The sequence below is a fragment of the Coloeus monedula genome (genome assembly GCF_965178545.1).
Source record: "Coloeus monedula genome assembly, chromosome: 6".
NCBI classification, from domain to species: Eukaryota; Metazoa; Chordata; class Aves; order Passeriformes; family Corvidae; genus Coloeus; species Coloeus monedula.
The window spans coordinates 42175489-42189933 of NC_138786.1; the positions used below are offsets into that span (position 1 = coordinate 42175489).

General features: G+C 41.3%; 1 protein-coding gene across 3 annotated transcripts in view; it reads left to right on the forward strand.

Moving 5' to 3' along the window:
• Positions 1-14445, forward strand: part of ESRRB (estrogen related receptor beta) — a 143498-nt gene that overhangs the window by 56274 nt on the left and 72779 nt on the right. The gene's annotated exons all lie outside the window — the stretch shown is intronic.

Sequence of the window (14445 nt, forward strand, 5' to 3'; positions counted from 1 at the left end):
TGTGCCAAAGTAGGACAGAAAAGAGTTATCTTGCATACAGAGATATGTGAGTGCATGGATGGATGTCTGTCAGGGGTGTGTGTATGCACTTAATTTTACATAATCGTGCACACACTATGATTTAACAGAACACATATATATAAACTATATAATTTTATATATAATCAAGTGTTCATTTGATGTTGCATAGTGTACTTTTTCACTCATACATCCAGTGTCTCTTTGGATGCATACGCAAGACTTTCTGCATGTGGTTACGTATTTCTGTGTGTATTAGTGTATAAATGAACAAATGAAAAAGCAATAAGGATAGGACTGTCTGTCTTCATCACAAGGCTGTTTCTAGTCTTTATAAATTCAAGCTTGTAAATCTGTTCATGGCCTTACATAGAAGGTGTTTAGTAAATGTAAAATGCTGTACAAATACACCATATAGAACATTTGCGCTGAAAAAAACTGGGTGTTTCCCTGGGAATATATATTATTATGGATTATATAGGATTAGGGGCTGCTAAATAACTACAGTTAAATCTTCTGTTTATAAATCAGTAAACTGGTGTTTTTTAAAGAGGAACAGAGATTTTCTTTAAATGGACTATTAGAGAGTAATTTGAAAAACAGTATGCAGAACATAGATCCAGCTATAACATTGTCAAGATAAAGATGGGCTTAAATGCCATAGCCATAAAATTCAGTGATTTGGAATTTCTTTTATCTGTTTATTTAATTTTTGGTGGTTTTGGAAATGTTCTCTTTTTTTTTTTTTTTTTAATGCAATTTTTGTTTAGTAAGACACAAAATATAGTATGCTTCCCCTTATGGAATAACTTAAAAGGTTATTTGATTATGAAATATTTTGGAGGTTTTTTTAATTTCATCACCTACAGTGTTTCTGACAATTGTATTTTTACTCCTTCTTAAAGTGTTTTTTTATTTTCCTACAGAGCAGCTTCTTTTTTCCTAGCAATTAAAGTTAGGGGACTGTCATTACAGAGCAGCTATAAACCCTAATCACTGCCCATGATCATTACTTCTCTATTAATATGGACTGTCTCTGTTGAAATTTCCCTTCTTGATTTCCTAATCTAACATGGACTTGTTTTTTAAAATACTAACATTTAATTCCATGGCCTTTTAAAAATAACATAATTATGAAACAAAAACAAAAGCTCTCACAGTACAGTGATGTGGTATCTATATGTGTTTGAATGTGCTAATTTTCCTTAGAGTTTTCCCTTGGGTGTTCAGGGAAAAACAGATTCAACCCTCTTAATTCTTCATTGAAAGAAGAAAAAATGCCTGCTTTTGGCTGGTTTACTTTTTCAACATACTGTTACTTTCCTTTGGTCTCTGCAAAATGTTATAGATTCAATTCCCCTGCTGGACCAAGAGTTAAAAATTAATTCATGAATAATAAAAGCCGATCAGTCTTGTTGAGTTTAAGAAGGATTAGAAGAAAGGTTTTTGTACAGAACCAGTTATATATCTTGGTTGTGATATTGTTGGACTAATAGATATTGTACTAGGTCCCACTGGTTATCTGATAAAGGTAGCTGATTTGCAGATAGGATTGTTATCCTGATGACTAACGAGTCTAATATTGGATGGATTTAAAAGAGAATGGGCAGCCGGTGTCTATTATAAGTTCTTGACTCCTTCTTAGAAGACAATTACTTGATTCAGATGGATAGATTGGAAAGGGACCAGGTAAATATAAACTACGAGGAAATGGTATTGTACTGCAGAATTTTCAAGGAGAGTGGTCTGACTTGGGCACTGAATTCCACTGAATGTCAGTGTGCCTGTGATGGGGAGCTGTCCATAATTGTTGAGAGACCTGCAAGACATCAGGCTACCCTGTGCTCAAAGCATGTAACTGATACAAGGTAGACACAGAAAAACTCATGAATCCCTCAAGATAGAGGAAGGATTTGCACACAAAATTTTGTGATGCAAAACCCCCTGTCCCTACACAGATCTGCTGTGTAACACTGGAGAGGGGAGAAGGAAGTAGGAGACATGGCTTCGGAGGCAGGAGGGCATCCAAAGTGATGGAGATCTCAATTTTAATTTATTTTTTTTTTTTAAAGGATTCATTGCTAAAGGTGGAGTTTAAGGGAAAAACGGTGGACAAAGGTGGCTTGTTTTAGGAACAGTGCTTGATCCTGATGTGAGGTATAAGAAGAAGGCTGCAAGCCCTTCGATGCAGTTAGGTGGGAGTCTGGGGAAGGGAAAAAGAAGATGTGGCTGCCCTGGGCATGAGGAGGAATGGATACATATTTTCAAATATCTGCTCCATAATAGCTTCTTAGGACTACAGACCCTTGTTGAGAAAAGCATCTTGAGCGACAAATTGTTCTTGTGTACGAGGAGTTCACTGTCACATTCAAGGACCGCAGCATCTCTGTCTTTCAGCTGTCGTCGTGGGAAAACTTGTAAACGGAGGATCTCTGTGAGGTTAAAGACAGCGATATTCAGCCTGCAGGCGACTGGCTGTTATATTTGGGTAGAAGTAAAGGCAGCATAGAGAGAAGTGTCCATCTCTTGAAAGGAGAACAATTTTGGTTCCTTCAGTGCAGGACTGGCCAGTGTCCTTGCCTCCAAGTGCCCACTGCTGTAGCGCAGGTAGGAGCTGGAAGAGCTCTGCAGCCATCTGCAGGGCTCTGCTGACAGTGCGCCGGGTTGCACAGGGGGCTGCGGGGCCGGCCTGGAGGGCAGCAGTCTCACCTTTGTTTTCAGAGGCCAGCTCTTTGAAAACGTTACAATTACTTTGTCCTCCTCTAAAAGTACATGTGGGTTCCTCCTGGGCATCTTGGCAGTGCTCTCATTATTGCATTAAGAGAGCATTTCCATGTTTATGGACCTCATGGAGTCTCCAGGGAGACTCTGGCATCCCTGCCGTGCACTCCCTTCAGCATCTTCCTAGTATAAGTTTGGATGCCTGAAGGATGATTCCACAGTCTGTGAAGATCTCATGGTAAGGAAGCTTGATGGGGAAGGGGAAACCTTAATGTTTTGCCTATGAGTTTCACGCAGCCTTTGAGAAATACATTAATTTTTATGACTGCATCATTTGTGTTACGTACACTGTTTCCAAAGTGGAGCGATCTCTTGCTTTCTCACAGAATCACAGAATTGCTGAGGTTGGAAGAGACCTTTGGAGGTCATCTGGTCCAACCCCTTGCTCAAGCAGGACCATCTAGAGCTGGTTGCTCAAGACCAGGTCCAGACTGCTTTTGGATATCTCCACGATGAGGGACACCGCAACGTCTCTGGGCAACCTGTGCAAGTGCTTGGTCACCCACAGCAGTGAAAAAGTGTTGGCTTATGTTCAGAAAAACCCTACTGTATTTCAGTTCAGTTCAGTCCTTTGACGGTTTTTACATCATAGTTGAGTTTGCCCGATCCTTTTATGGTGTCTTAAAACTCTCTCCAGTTTGTCAGTCACTTCCTAATAAAGTGACACACAGAAATTTTAGATCCATTTAGGCTAACCGTATGTGGAAGAGAAGTATCCCCTACCTAGTTCCTTGGGAGTATAACTGTCATGGAGGTGATTGAGACCTGAATGGTTGGGCTCTGGTAACCTGAGCTAAGAATGACAGGTATGTTGTCTTAAAATTACAATTGGTTCGTCAAAAGCATCTGTTGTGTCTCATTAGGATATACAGGAATTTCTCATCTAATTTAGAGTATAGCTTATCCACATCACAGTATGATGAATATGTAGAGGTATTTGTTTTAAATATCCTCTATCTTTTTCTTACTCAGTAGCTGGTTTATCATGTTGTTTATCAGCTACCCAGTCTTGTCTTAACAGGGTAAATGAATAGCAATGAGCAACAATTAAATGCGGATTTAACCAGGAGCAGTCCATTCTTTTGGCTGTTGCCTGTTACTTTGACTGCTGTTCTCAATCCTCATTGTCTCTGGTTTCTCCTGGAAGAATGACATCCGAGTGGTCTCGCTGTAGCTTTTGTACGTCACCAATGTGAGAGTTAGGACAAGGATGTAGTCCACTGTTCATGATGGGGGCTACTGAAGCAGGGAAAAACCCTTTAATAGCCATAGAGAAAAATCTTTGAGGAGAATGCCATATTAAAATGACTTCTGCCATGATAGAAAACCTTCTGCCTGTAATAATGTAGTCTGTACTTGCAGCCTTCTAGAAGTGACTACTGTGCTAACAGGTTCTGTTGCACTTGCAGCAATAGGTAATTTATATCAGGTTACTTCATCTTCTGAGAGTAGCTAACAACCATGAAATGCTGTCACTGCTGTTGAAGAAAGAGACTGGTGTTGAGAATTTATATGGGAAACTAGATAAGCAGAAACCACAAGATGAAGAAGCCATCTATAAGCTTTGAGCATGCTTGGGAACTTTCTTTTTAAAACTGTGTTCTAAGGTACTTTGAATATGAATCTGTTGTTGTTTTTGCTACTGTAAATGACAAGGAACTGTGAAAATCAGGTTGGTTACACCAATGTGAAATTGGTACAAGATTAACATTAGGTCATTCAGCTCAACATCACAGTAGAAGAAATACCTGGAACCCATATAAAAAATCATATTGAAGTGACAGGACAGGAATCAACTAAATCTTTGTATGGTAATGGCAGAAACAAGCGATTTTCTTTCCATAAAACTCTGCCAGGTGCTATTAGTGCCTCAGATCACTGGCTGATTCTTTCAGAGTTCAGGTTTCATGCTTCTAATGCATGAAATGATTCTTTCACCTCTTTGGGAATAATTTGGAGTATGTTGGAGAAGGCTGCATAGTGGTAATTGGGGAGCAGTTTGATGCATTGCTAAAATGCACAGAGGACAAAATGCCAAATGAGGTGTGAGAGCAGGTGAAGTGTGAACTCGCTGAAGTTGCAAAGAATATTATCTGGATAAAAACACACCAGAGGTGAGTAAAGCAGGACTCCAAAGAAGCATTCCAGCATGTGGAGAATTCCAGAGATCTCCAGAGGAGAATTCCCTTTGCCAAATTTATGAGGATGAAAGCCATGCATCCCCTGTGCAAAGGAGAAAGAAAACTGCAACAGGATAGCTGGGAAGAAGAGACACAACTCTGGTTTTAAGCTTCTTTTAAGGTATCTATCTATGTAACACCATCAAGCTGAATAAGCAATTGCATCTTTATAGCAATAGATAAAATCAAGAAAAAGAAGGTGGCAAATGTAACAAATTGTTCCTTAAGCAAAACCTCACTGATACGCCCCTGTGGGTGGGAAGTCTAAGTTTAGTACCATCTGATTCTGTAGTATCCTGAGAATACTGATGCTGCAAGGAAATGCAAGATGCAATGTCAGACAATATTCTACTGCTCTACACAAGAGATCTGAAGGAGAGTTGATGATTCAGAATGATCTTGAGCATTTTGGATTGTAAACAATATACTTCCACTGAGCACTGCTGGAACTGTGTTTGATTGGAGATGGTGTGCTGGGGAAGGACAAGCAAGGGTAGAACCTGTGTCATGGAGATTGAGGTCAGACTGGGACAGAGAAACAGTGACTGAAAAGCCAGCGGCAAAGTCCAGTCACTGTGGCTGCATTTTGACAACAACTCGTGACTAAGGTTTTTGTCTGAGGTGTGATAGAAAACATCTGTTTCTCACACTTTTTCTCATTTAACTTTGCTGAAGATCCTCTGATAACACAAAGCCATTACTTCTTTCATAAACCTGGAATTTGAATACAACAGCTTTAGGAAAAGGAGAGATCACAGAGGAGGAAGAAAGATTCTGCTAGCACATGCACAGGTGTCTTTTGCTAAAACTGAATGAGAATTGACTTCAAAATTGACAAATTGGGGTCAAAACTTGCAAAACTACTGCTTTGTTTCTCTCCCAGCTTTTTAATTCAGTATGCACCATGTGGCTGTTGCACTGGAAATGGGCTTTCCTTTGCATTTGCAGACTGTCTCGTTTTGTCTTTCTGCTGCAAGGTGAAAGTAGTGATCAGCATCCTTGTGAGGTGAGGAAGAGGCACACATGAGAAGCTTGCCCACACAAATGCACAGGTCTCTTCTGCCTGATATCCCTGTCATGACCCTGTCACTGGCTGAAAGCACAGCCTGCCTCCTGCCCCCATGGCGGGGAATCTGAAAGCTGGGTGGTGCTGGGAGCAAATTGCCCTGGGGAGAGGTGGTAAGACATAAAGCAGCAGGATCTTTCAAAGGGAAGAGGAGCATTGAAATGGAGCTTCTGACATTGGGAAGAGCTGCTGTGTGTATTGTCATGGAGCCTGAAGAAAGAGAACTGTTCCCTTGGGATGAGGAGATTTATTTAGCACCCCTGCAACCACAGAGGAAAGATACACATTAGCAGCTGGTAGGAGGCCTGTGCTGCACTTCTGCTTCAGTGGAGAAGGCAGGAATGACACATTGCTGTGACGTGGGATGTCAGTGGAGCCCTGAACATCATTTGGGGCAAGTTAGAGGAACGGTGACTTGGCGTGGAAGAAGGAAAGTCTTCACTGATAATTTTCATGGGGATAGAGATACTACAGGATATCCCCCAGAGAAAAAGCTCGGTCAGTGAGCTGGAAAAGGAGAGAACTGGGGACCACCAACCAATTCTAAAAAAATTTCTGGCATGTTCTACTGGCAACTGCTGGGTATTAATATGGTTCCAAGTCTCTATGCCTGCGTTGCAGGATTACAGGTTGCTTACCTTTTGGGTCTTGCAGTATGGTACAAGAGATGGTTTTCGCTTTTCCCCATCTTTTATCTTAAGTCCTTCCTGCTGAGTGGGATGGAGGGAACAGAGAACAACACATGGCAAACCTCTTCTGCTTGAGAAGTTCATGGGCTGATGGGCTGATGGAATTGCTTTGTAGTTCCTTTTCTGGCAGCTCTTTACAGTTGTGTAGTGCTCGCTCTAGAAATTGTACACAGAGATGGGGAAGAAAAGGAAGGTTCTGTGTGTCACCTGGTTTTGAGGAATAATTTGCATTGTTATTCATATAAATACTTCATATGCCAATGAATATAAGGAGAGTAACATGGTGTCTGTCTTCTACTTCTTGGTGTAAATTAATTTGCTGCCTCTCCTATGTGCCTTATGCATGAACCCTCTGCATGCCTCTTGTGTATCTCCAGCTATGCTAAAGCAAGCAAGGATATCTTCTGTGAAGCTCTGTCTCTGTTGCAGGAGATGCTTCTTGCTGAACTGAGTCTCAGAGCATCTCCTTGGCTTAGGGAAGGTGCTGTTATGATGACTTCTGTAAAGGTAGTACATAAAGCAACAGGAGTGTGAACTTATTAAATCCATAAAAGAATTCCAGTAGGAGTTGGAGATTTGGGACTGGGCTCTTTGAGCCAACACTTATGTAAAGTGTCATCAGGACTTTGTGGAGGTCAGTTGAACAGCATTTGTTCTGAGGAGCTACAGTTTTAATGGACAGGGAGCAATACAGTGCTGGACAGGAGAGTCTACCACCTGAGAAATTAGTTTTGAAAAAGTCAGTTGTAAGATCTTGCATAAATAGTACTGTCGCCTACCTCCTGCTTTCTGGAAGGATTTGAAGGAACAAAGTGAAAGAACTTCACAGGAGTAGGAGGTAGAGCTGAGCCATGTTTGCATGCTGTGGTGCTGAGCTTCTGTCAGGTATGTCCTTTTCATGATGTGCATTCTGACATTTGCTTATCACCTGGGGAGCAAGGATGCATCTTTTGCCTCCAGCAGCCCAGCTGCCAGGATGGAGTAAATATTGTTTTGTGGCCAAAGGGGCCTGTTAGCCTCCAGGAGACGCAAAACAGCAGCACTCAGAAAAATTAACAGCAGTAAAAGTACATTATACAATTCATCAATCTTTTGTTTTCAACACTGAAGCAATGCTACTTGGGGCACATAGGCTACACCAGGGTCAGCACTTTTCATTAGGAGGTCCCTGGTCCTCCACCCTCATCCCAGCACCCTGGATGAGTGCCTGCAGTAGATGCAGGCACTTGCCTGGCATGGATGGGTGAGGCTGGGAGCAGCTGCTCAGTTCTAGGCAGTGTGAAAAATCAGAGGCAGTTAGGTACGAGTGAAAATATTATAAGTTTCCCTGGTGTCAGCACAGGCGAGTTCTGATTTTAAAAATGAAATATGGCAGCTAATTAATCTAGATCACAGCTTAATCGCCTGTGGTGGGTTTTAAAAAAAACATTTTTGTGTGAATTTAGCACTTACGAAAGTGAGAGGCTGGGCTTACTGCATAGACCAAAGCACAGCATGGATAAGCTGTCTCCTGCTGGCTCTGTTCATGCTCCCCTGTGGTGGTCTGCAGTAGCCACAGCTATTTCCTACAGAGTTTGTCTTTCATACCCTCCTCTGCAGCAGCATGCATGCACCCAGTGTGATACAAACTCCCCTGTGCCTCTGCTTGTCCTTCTGGGAGCAGTCACAGAGGTTCAGAGGCACAGAGCAGCAGATCTGCAGGCTCACTCCAGGATGACATGGGGAATGCCTCTTCCCAGGGCCCAGACTGCAGTGCACTCCCAGTATTAGAGGTGAAATACGGTACTGCCCTGGAAAGTGTGGTGTGAACAGGGAAAGGAAAGGGATCGGCAGAGAAGGCACCGAGGCAGAGGTCAGAAAGCTCAAAAGATGAAGGATGTGACAGCTCTGTTCTTTCCTGCAGGCCAGCACTGGTGAAAAGAAGAGCAGTATGTCCAGTTTTATAGACTGAGTGCATTTACATTTTGTACAGATTTCAGAAAGGCAAAGCATGAATCCTTCATTGCACATCTCTCCCATCATTAGTGAGTTGCTTTCTGCCAGTGTTTTCAGTGGATGTAGGTCTTGCAGAGAGGGGCATCACAGGCACTGTCTGCAAGGCAATGTCAGCCAGTTGGTTGAGTGAAGTGAGGGCCAGCATGGGGGAAGGCAGGTGCATGTTTGAGAGACGAGCAAAACAGATGGACCAAGCTGAGTGCATGTGATGGATCACAGGAAGGACCAGGACAACGTGAGACATGACTGTCTACTAAATTTTGTGGAATGACTAAAATAATCTGTCAGTTTTCTACTCTGTTCAGTCAACTTGTTTAGTAAGAGTCTCTACAGTTAGGAGCAAACCATTTCCATTTTCCTTCCTCTTTCATTCACACTTATGCTAAATTGTGATCCTGACTGTTCTTGCAGGTTAGCAAAGCTGAGCAGGAGGCAAGCAAGCAAATGTGGAAGGCAGGGGAAGAGTTGGTGTTGTTGATCAAAAATTTTTTTGTCTGAGAGCTGGCACCTCAACCTGGGATCAGGATTGTCCTGTGTCCCCTGGTGTCCACCTTGGCATTGCAGTATTGGTTATTTGGTGGATTCCAATGTTCTGATTGAATTTCAGATCAGATGTCTACATTTTTCCTTATTTTCCATTATAGCTTTAATGGGAGAAACAATTTTTTTTTTTTTTTTTTTTGCTTCAGAAGCTCTGTCTGTACACAGCAGAAGAGCTGCTGTGTTAGGCTTCAGAGATGGGATGAGTGAAATGGTCTCCTAACATGCATACAATTTTGAGTAGCCTTGTGGGTAGAACATACTGCATGTTACTTCTTATTCACTATAAATCATAATTTCTAATGTCCTTTTTTACAGTGATCTGAGTGCATAAAAAAGGAACTCTTCCACTTCGTGAAGTAATAACTGTAACCTAGATGAAATAAAATACAAAGCCAAAAGCTTTAAATAAAAATGGATTGTTAATGTTGATAAAATACAATAGTACTATTTTATTTCTGTAACCTTCAGCAACTATACTGACCTAAGTAGGAGCAAATACTTGGTGATTAATTTGAATAAAAATGTTATTTCCTATTTTGTCATTCAGAGGAATTGAAAAGATGAAGCAGTCATATTTGCTGAGGGTGTGGGGATAGTGAGGCCAGAGGACAAGAGAGATCTGGAGAATACAGTGCCCATTCAGTCGGTGTTATGACCAGCAAAGAAGGTCATGTCTTAGCATAGTCAGTGGTGAACAACATGATCTTCAGCTTGAAAATACAATATTAGTGAATTGGTTTTTGTTGTGTAATATTTGATCTATGAGGGCCCTGTGGTTGGAAGCCCATAAAGCAATTTGAAAAATGTAAGGAATGTCTAACAAGGTAAGAAGTAAGAGAAGAGGCAAAGAATTTACAACAATGTGGAATGGGTTGTAGCAGGAAAAAAAGGGAGAATTGCACATATCAGAAAGCACTTTAAAAATATTCAAGATACGCACATGAACACGGGGTCAGAAACAATGAGAATCGGGTTTGTCCTCTTCAATTTACCATTGTTATTACGCAGTACATATCCCCACAACAACTCAAATCTCTCAAATCTCACTGTTTTGTTTGAGGAAGAATAACAGATACATGAGTTTTTGGAATACCTGTGATTTGTTCTTGCAAAACAGGACTTTGAGAAGCCTGTGGGCACACAATTAACTCATTTTAATTCAGCCCTTGTGGGAAAGGGTCGGGGTCTCTTACTCTGTCTCTTCGAAATTGCTTTGTAGAAGAGATGGTTAGTTAGCATCGACTGAGCATCTGCCATCGAGGCTCAGTGAATAATCCCACTCTGCATTAGAAGAGGAGAGAGAAATCAGGGTGAAACAGCAATGATTAGTTAGCTTTAGTGCAGCCTGGGGATGCATGTGGTCTAGGCAGGATTTATTTGGCTTTCCCAATTTTAATTTCTGTGTTTCTCCATGAGCTAGTCAAGGCCAGGCAACCAGCAATCCCAGAGGTAAAAGAGCAGAGCTGATATCTCATTTTTCTCTTCCTTATTTTTTTGTGGAAATTTTCCCCCTTTTTGTTTTCCTTCATTTGTGATTTTGGGTCACAGAAAGGTGAGAGCATCCCTGAAGATGGCAGCACAGGCTCCCCAAACCCTGCAGTGCTCACAGAGTGCAGAGTTAATGCTTTCTGACCTGGCAGAGGGAACCTTTCCCTGTTTCCTTCCTTCCTTCTCTTGCAGACACCCAAGTGGATGTTTCTCCTGCCCAGGACTTCCTTCTGCTGTCTGGTTCATGTTCCCAGTGAGTGGAGATTATCTCTAGAGTGTTTTGGTTTTTGGGTTTTTTTTAACTTCCTAAGGCAGTGCAAAAATTTTAGCCTGAGAAAATTGATTTATTTTTTTTTCCTTGCTGTGCTGAAGCGAAACTATGTCTGCATTGTTGTAATTTCTGAGTGAAAATGATCTTTCTCTTAAAATAACTGAAGTAAAATCAAACATACATCATGAAGAAAAAGAAATCCTGAAAACTGTTCAGATGTGTTTATAATGGAAGTTTTGGAGCATATCAAAAAGTTTTTGCAGATTTTTTTCTTTTTTTTTCTGTTGCAGTTGTTGTTAAAAATATTTTTTTTCCCTGTGGTATTATTCTGTCCCTACCAATAAATGAAGTACATACATCACTCTTGGAAGCCCACAAAGTAACTCCTGTGATTAAGCAGCTTTCCCACTTTGTTTCTTAAGGAGGCTGGATGCTCTAAAGCTGGAATAAAGATCGAAGCCCAGTTCCTGGCTCTTCTATAACTTCCATAGGTGAACTGAGCAAACACTTCAAGTCTCTGATTCTGTCCCTATCTGTAAATTTTGCATCAAAACATTCTCTTTTATTTTGTCTTTGGAATGCAGGTTCTTATGTACCAAGACAGATCTTTAATACATAGGACACTGCCTAACTGGTTCAGTGAAGTGCTTTCATAATGAGAAGAATGCCTTTAATAATACAACCTGTCCTGTCCCAGTCATCATCCCACAAATTAATTTGTTTTCCAGTTTTGCTTTGGTGGGAAAGAAGCTCCTGGAGATGGGTGCCTTGTGCTGGGCTGTTTAGCTTGAATTTCTATAGTAAGGATGAAAGCTTATGTGCTGTGCAAATGCATCAGTGCTGCCCTGACACAGATTTTTCAGCAAATAGTACTCTGCCTCTTTCCAAGCATATTCCTATATGTGTATGTATAAACTTACATTGCACATGCCAGTCCTGATTTGCACACTCAGATAGTGGAGATAAGCACATTTTGTAGTTCTGCAAAAACCTCCTCCTTGGTGAGATCTCTGTGTGTTGCAGTGTGTGCGTAAGCACTAATTTCAGAGACCTTTTAATCTTGGCAGCATTTGTATCACACTGTCTGTGTCTTGCATCTATTCATGCTATGTGCCAAAGCCATAAATGACAAAGTGTTTTTCTTGCTTCTCCTGCTTACCTGTTGGCTTTCTCCTTTTGAGATGTATCTGCTTCAGTCTGATCCAGATTGCCTTTGACTTAAAGTTATTGGAACTTTTATTTTTCTGTTTTCTGACATCTTTTAGAGTTTTCAGAGTTAATTTCTCCTCTACATCCCCTTCCCCCCCATGGTTCTCATCTTCTTCTGATTGTCTCTGTCTCACTAGTGAAATTGGTTTCCCAAGACTGCATCACATGCCTGTTAGAGCCACTCAAGTTTCACTTCTCCTCTTACCTCATCCAGGCCTCCCCCTAGTCTGCAGGGTTGCTTTGCCCCAGACTGAACAAGTTAAAGTGTTTGAATTTTACCAGTGTGAATGATATATGGCTCTCCTGTTCTGGGAAGCTTTGTAACCTGAAGAAGCTGATATTGATGGTTTAATTACTTCCCAGGTCAGTAAGGAGGGCAAAGCTACTACTTAGGTTTATCTCCTGGGCAGTTCTGCATTATCATCCTTTACTTGTCAAATTTAGGACCCCCATAGCCAAAGGCTCTTTTAAAAGAAAGTTCTAATAAGGAAACTTTCCTTCGTACCAGCACCAGACGAGGTGGTCTGTGGATGGCTGGCACTGGAAGTCTCTGTACTGTGAGGCTTCTACAAGTCTCTGTTCACCATCTATTTGCCTGACATGCCCTGCAACCACATGGCTCTGTTCAGACCCAAGCAAAGCATAAAGGTCTCCTCAACAGAAATATTGCTTCGTAGTTCCTTCCTTCACCACCTAATGGCTGTGATTTAAACACTAACATTGCATCTTCACTTGTCTGGAGAATGCCACCTCGGCAGCACTTACCTTTTTGTGACAGGGTGCTATTCAGCAGCCTACCCTCCATTTCCCAGGAAAATGGGACCACACATCACTGACCCTGAAGTGCAGCAATGAGAGTACGATGCTTGTTTGGGATTGTAGGAGATCCTTTTCCCTGTGTTGGATTCAGTTGTAGTTGTCCTGAAATACACAGTAGAGCTAAAACACGACAGACTGTCTCTGTAATGACAGGGGAGGAAATCGCTCTTTAAGAACTGAGACATCGCTGAACATGCCAGATATGACAATTCTTGTTGTCCTGTCTTGTGCAGAGATCTGGGTTTCCTGAACTTGTCTTTCCTGTAGCCAAAAGTTTAAAAAAAAAAAAAAAAATCAATTATTTCTATCCAAAAATTGTCATCTTGTGTAGTAGTAATAGTAATAGTAATCTCCCGGCTGCCCTCCAGGTGAAGTAGATACTACTGGATGTCAGAATGCGTATAGCTGTACATTGTTAAAGATGTTAACAATAATTAAATTTTTTCAAAATATATTTCCATATGCGTGTTCTGTTTCCTGCACTGTTTCCTCTGCTTTTGAATATTGACGTACTGTGGGAGGTTTGTGCTGTTCCATGAGGTCTACACACAACACAGGAAAGCCTTCCAGTGTAAGGTGCACATGGACAATGCATCTCAAAGCTCCTAAGGCCAGCTTGTTGACAGCTCCTCTTTCCTTTCTTTATCTTCCAATGAGCAAGTATACAAAATGGAACTAGGGTTTCAAGTAGGACATGAAGCCAAGTCCTGAATGTGTCCTTGCTATATATTTATCACACTGGAACATTGAAAAAGACACTGGGTGTTTGAAAAATATGGCAACAATTTGTAAAAGGCAGTGAGGAAGGTGTGTGAAAATAATTATTGTTTCTTAATGCAAATTTTTTCCCTCAGCATTATGGAAGGAAGTCTGGTATCATAGCTTGAGAGCATGAAACAGACTCAGAAGACAAAAATTTATTTTTTTAATTTGCATTGTTTTATTTGGTTTATTTGCATTATTTTTGGGGGTTTAATGCCATTTTAATAATTTTAAGCATATAATTTAGATTCTAATATTTTGGGTGCTTAAGTTTGGTGACACCCCTGTGGTAGGTTTGAAGTTAATAAAGTATGATGGACTAAGCACTGCAGGGTGAATCTCAATAGAGACTACTAAAGTCGTACATAAATGTGGGTCTGATTTTTAGTTCTCTGGAACTCCAAGACTGAAACCCCTGTGGGCTGTGTTGGCAGGATGGCTTGATGTAGGAGTCAAAGGTACCCATTTCTCCCTCCCTCCCTCCACATGCACTGTGTGTTTGTGGCCGTATCCCATAATACCAGATTTGCATCCATCCCTTTTACCCCCTCACCACCTGTCAAAGTTCAACAGCTCGAAAGGAAGGAAGTGACTCCAAAGTGTCAGCCCTTAGGATACAGCAGT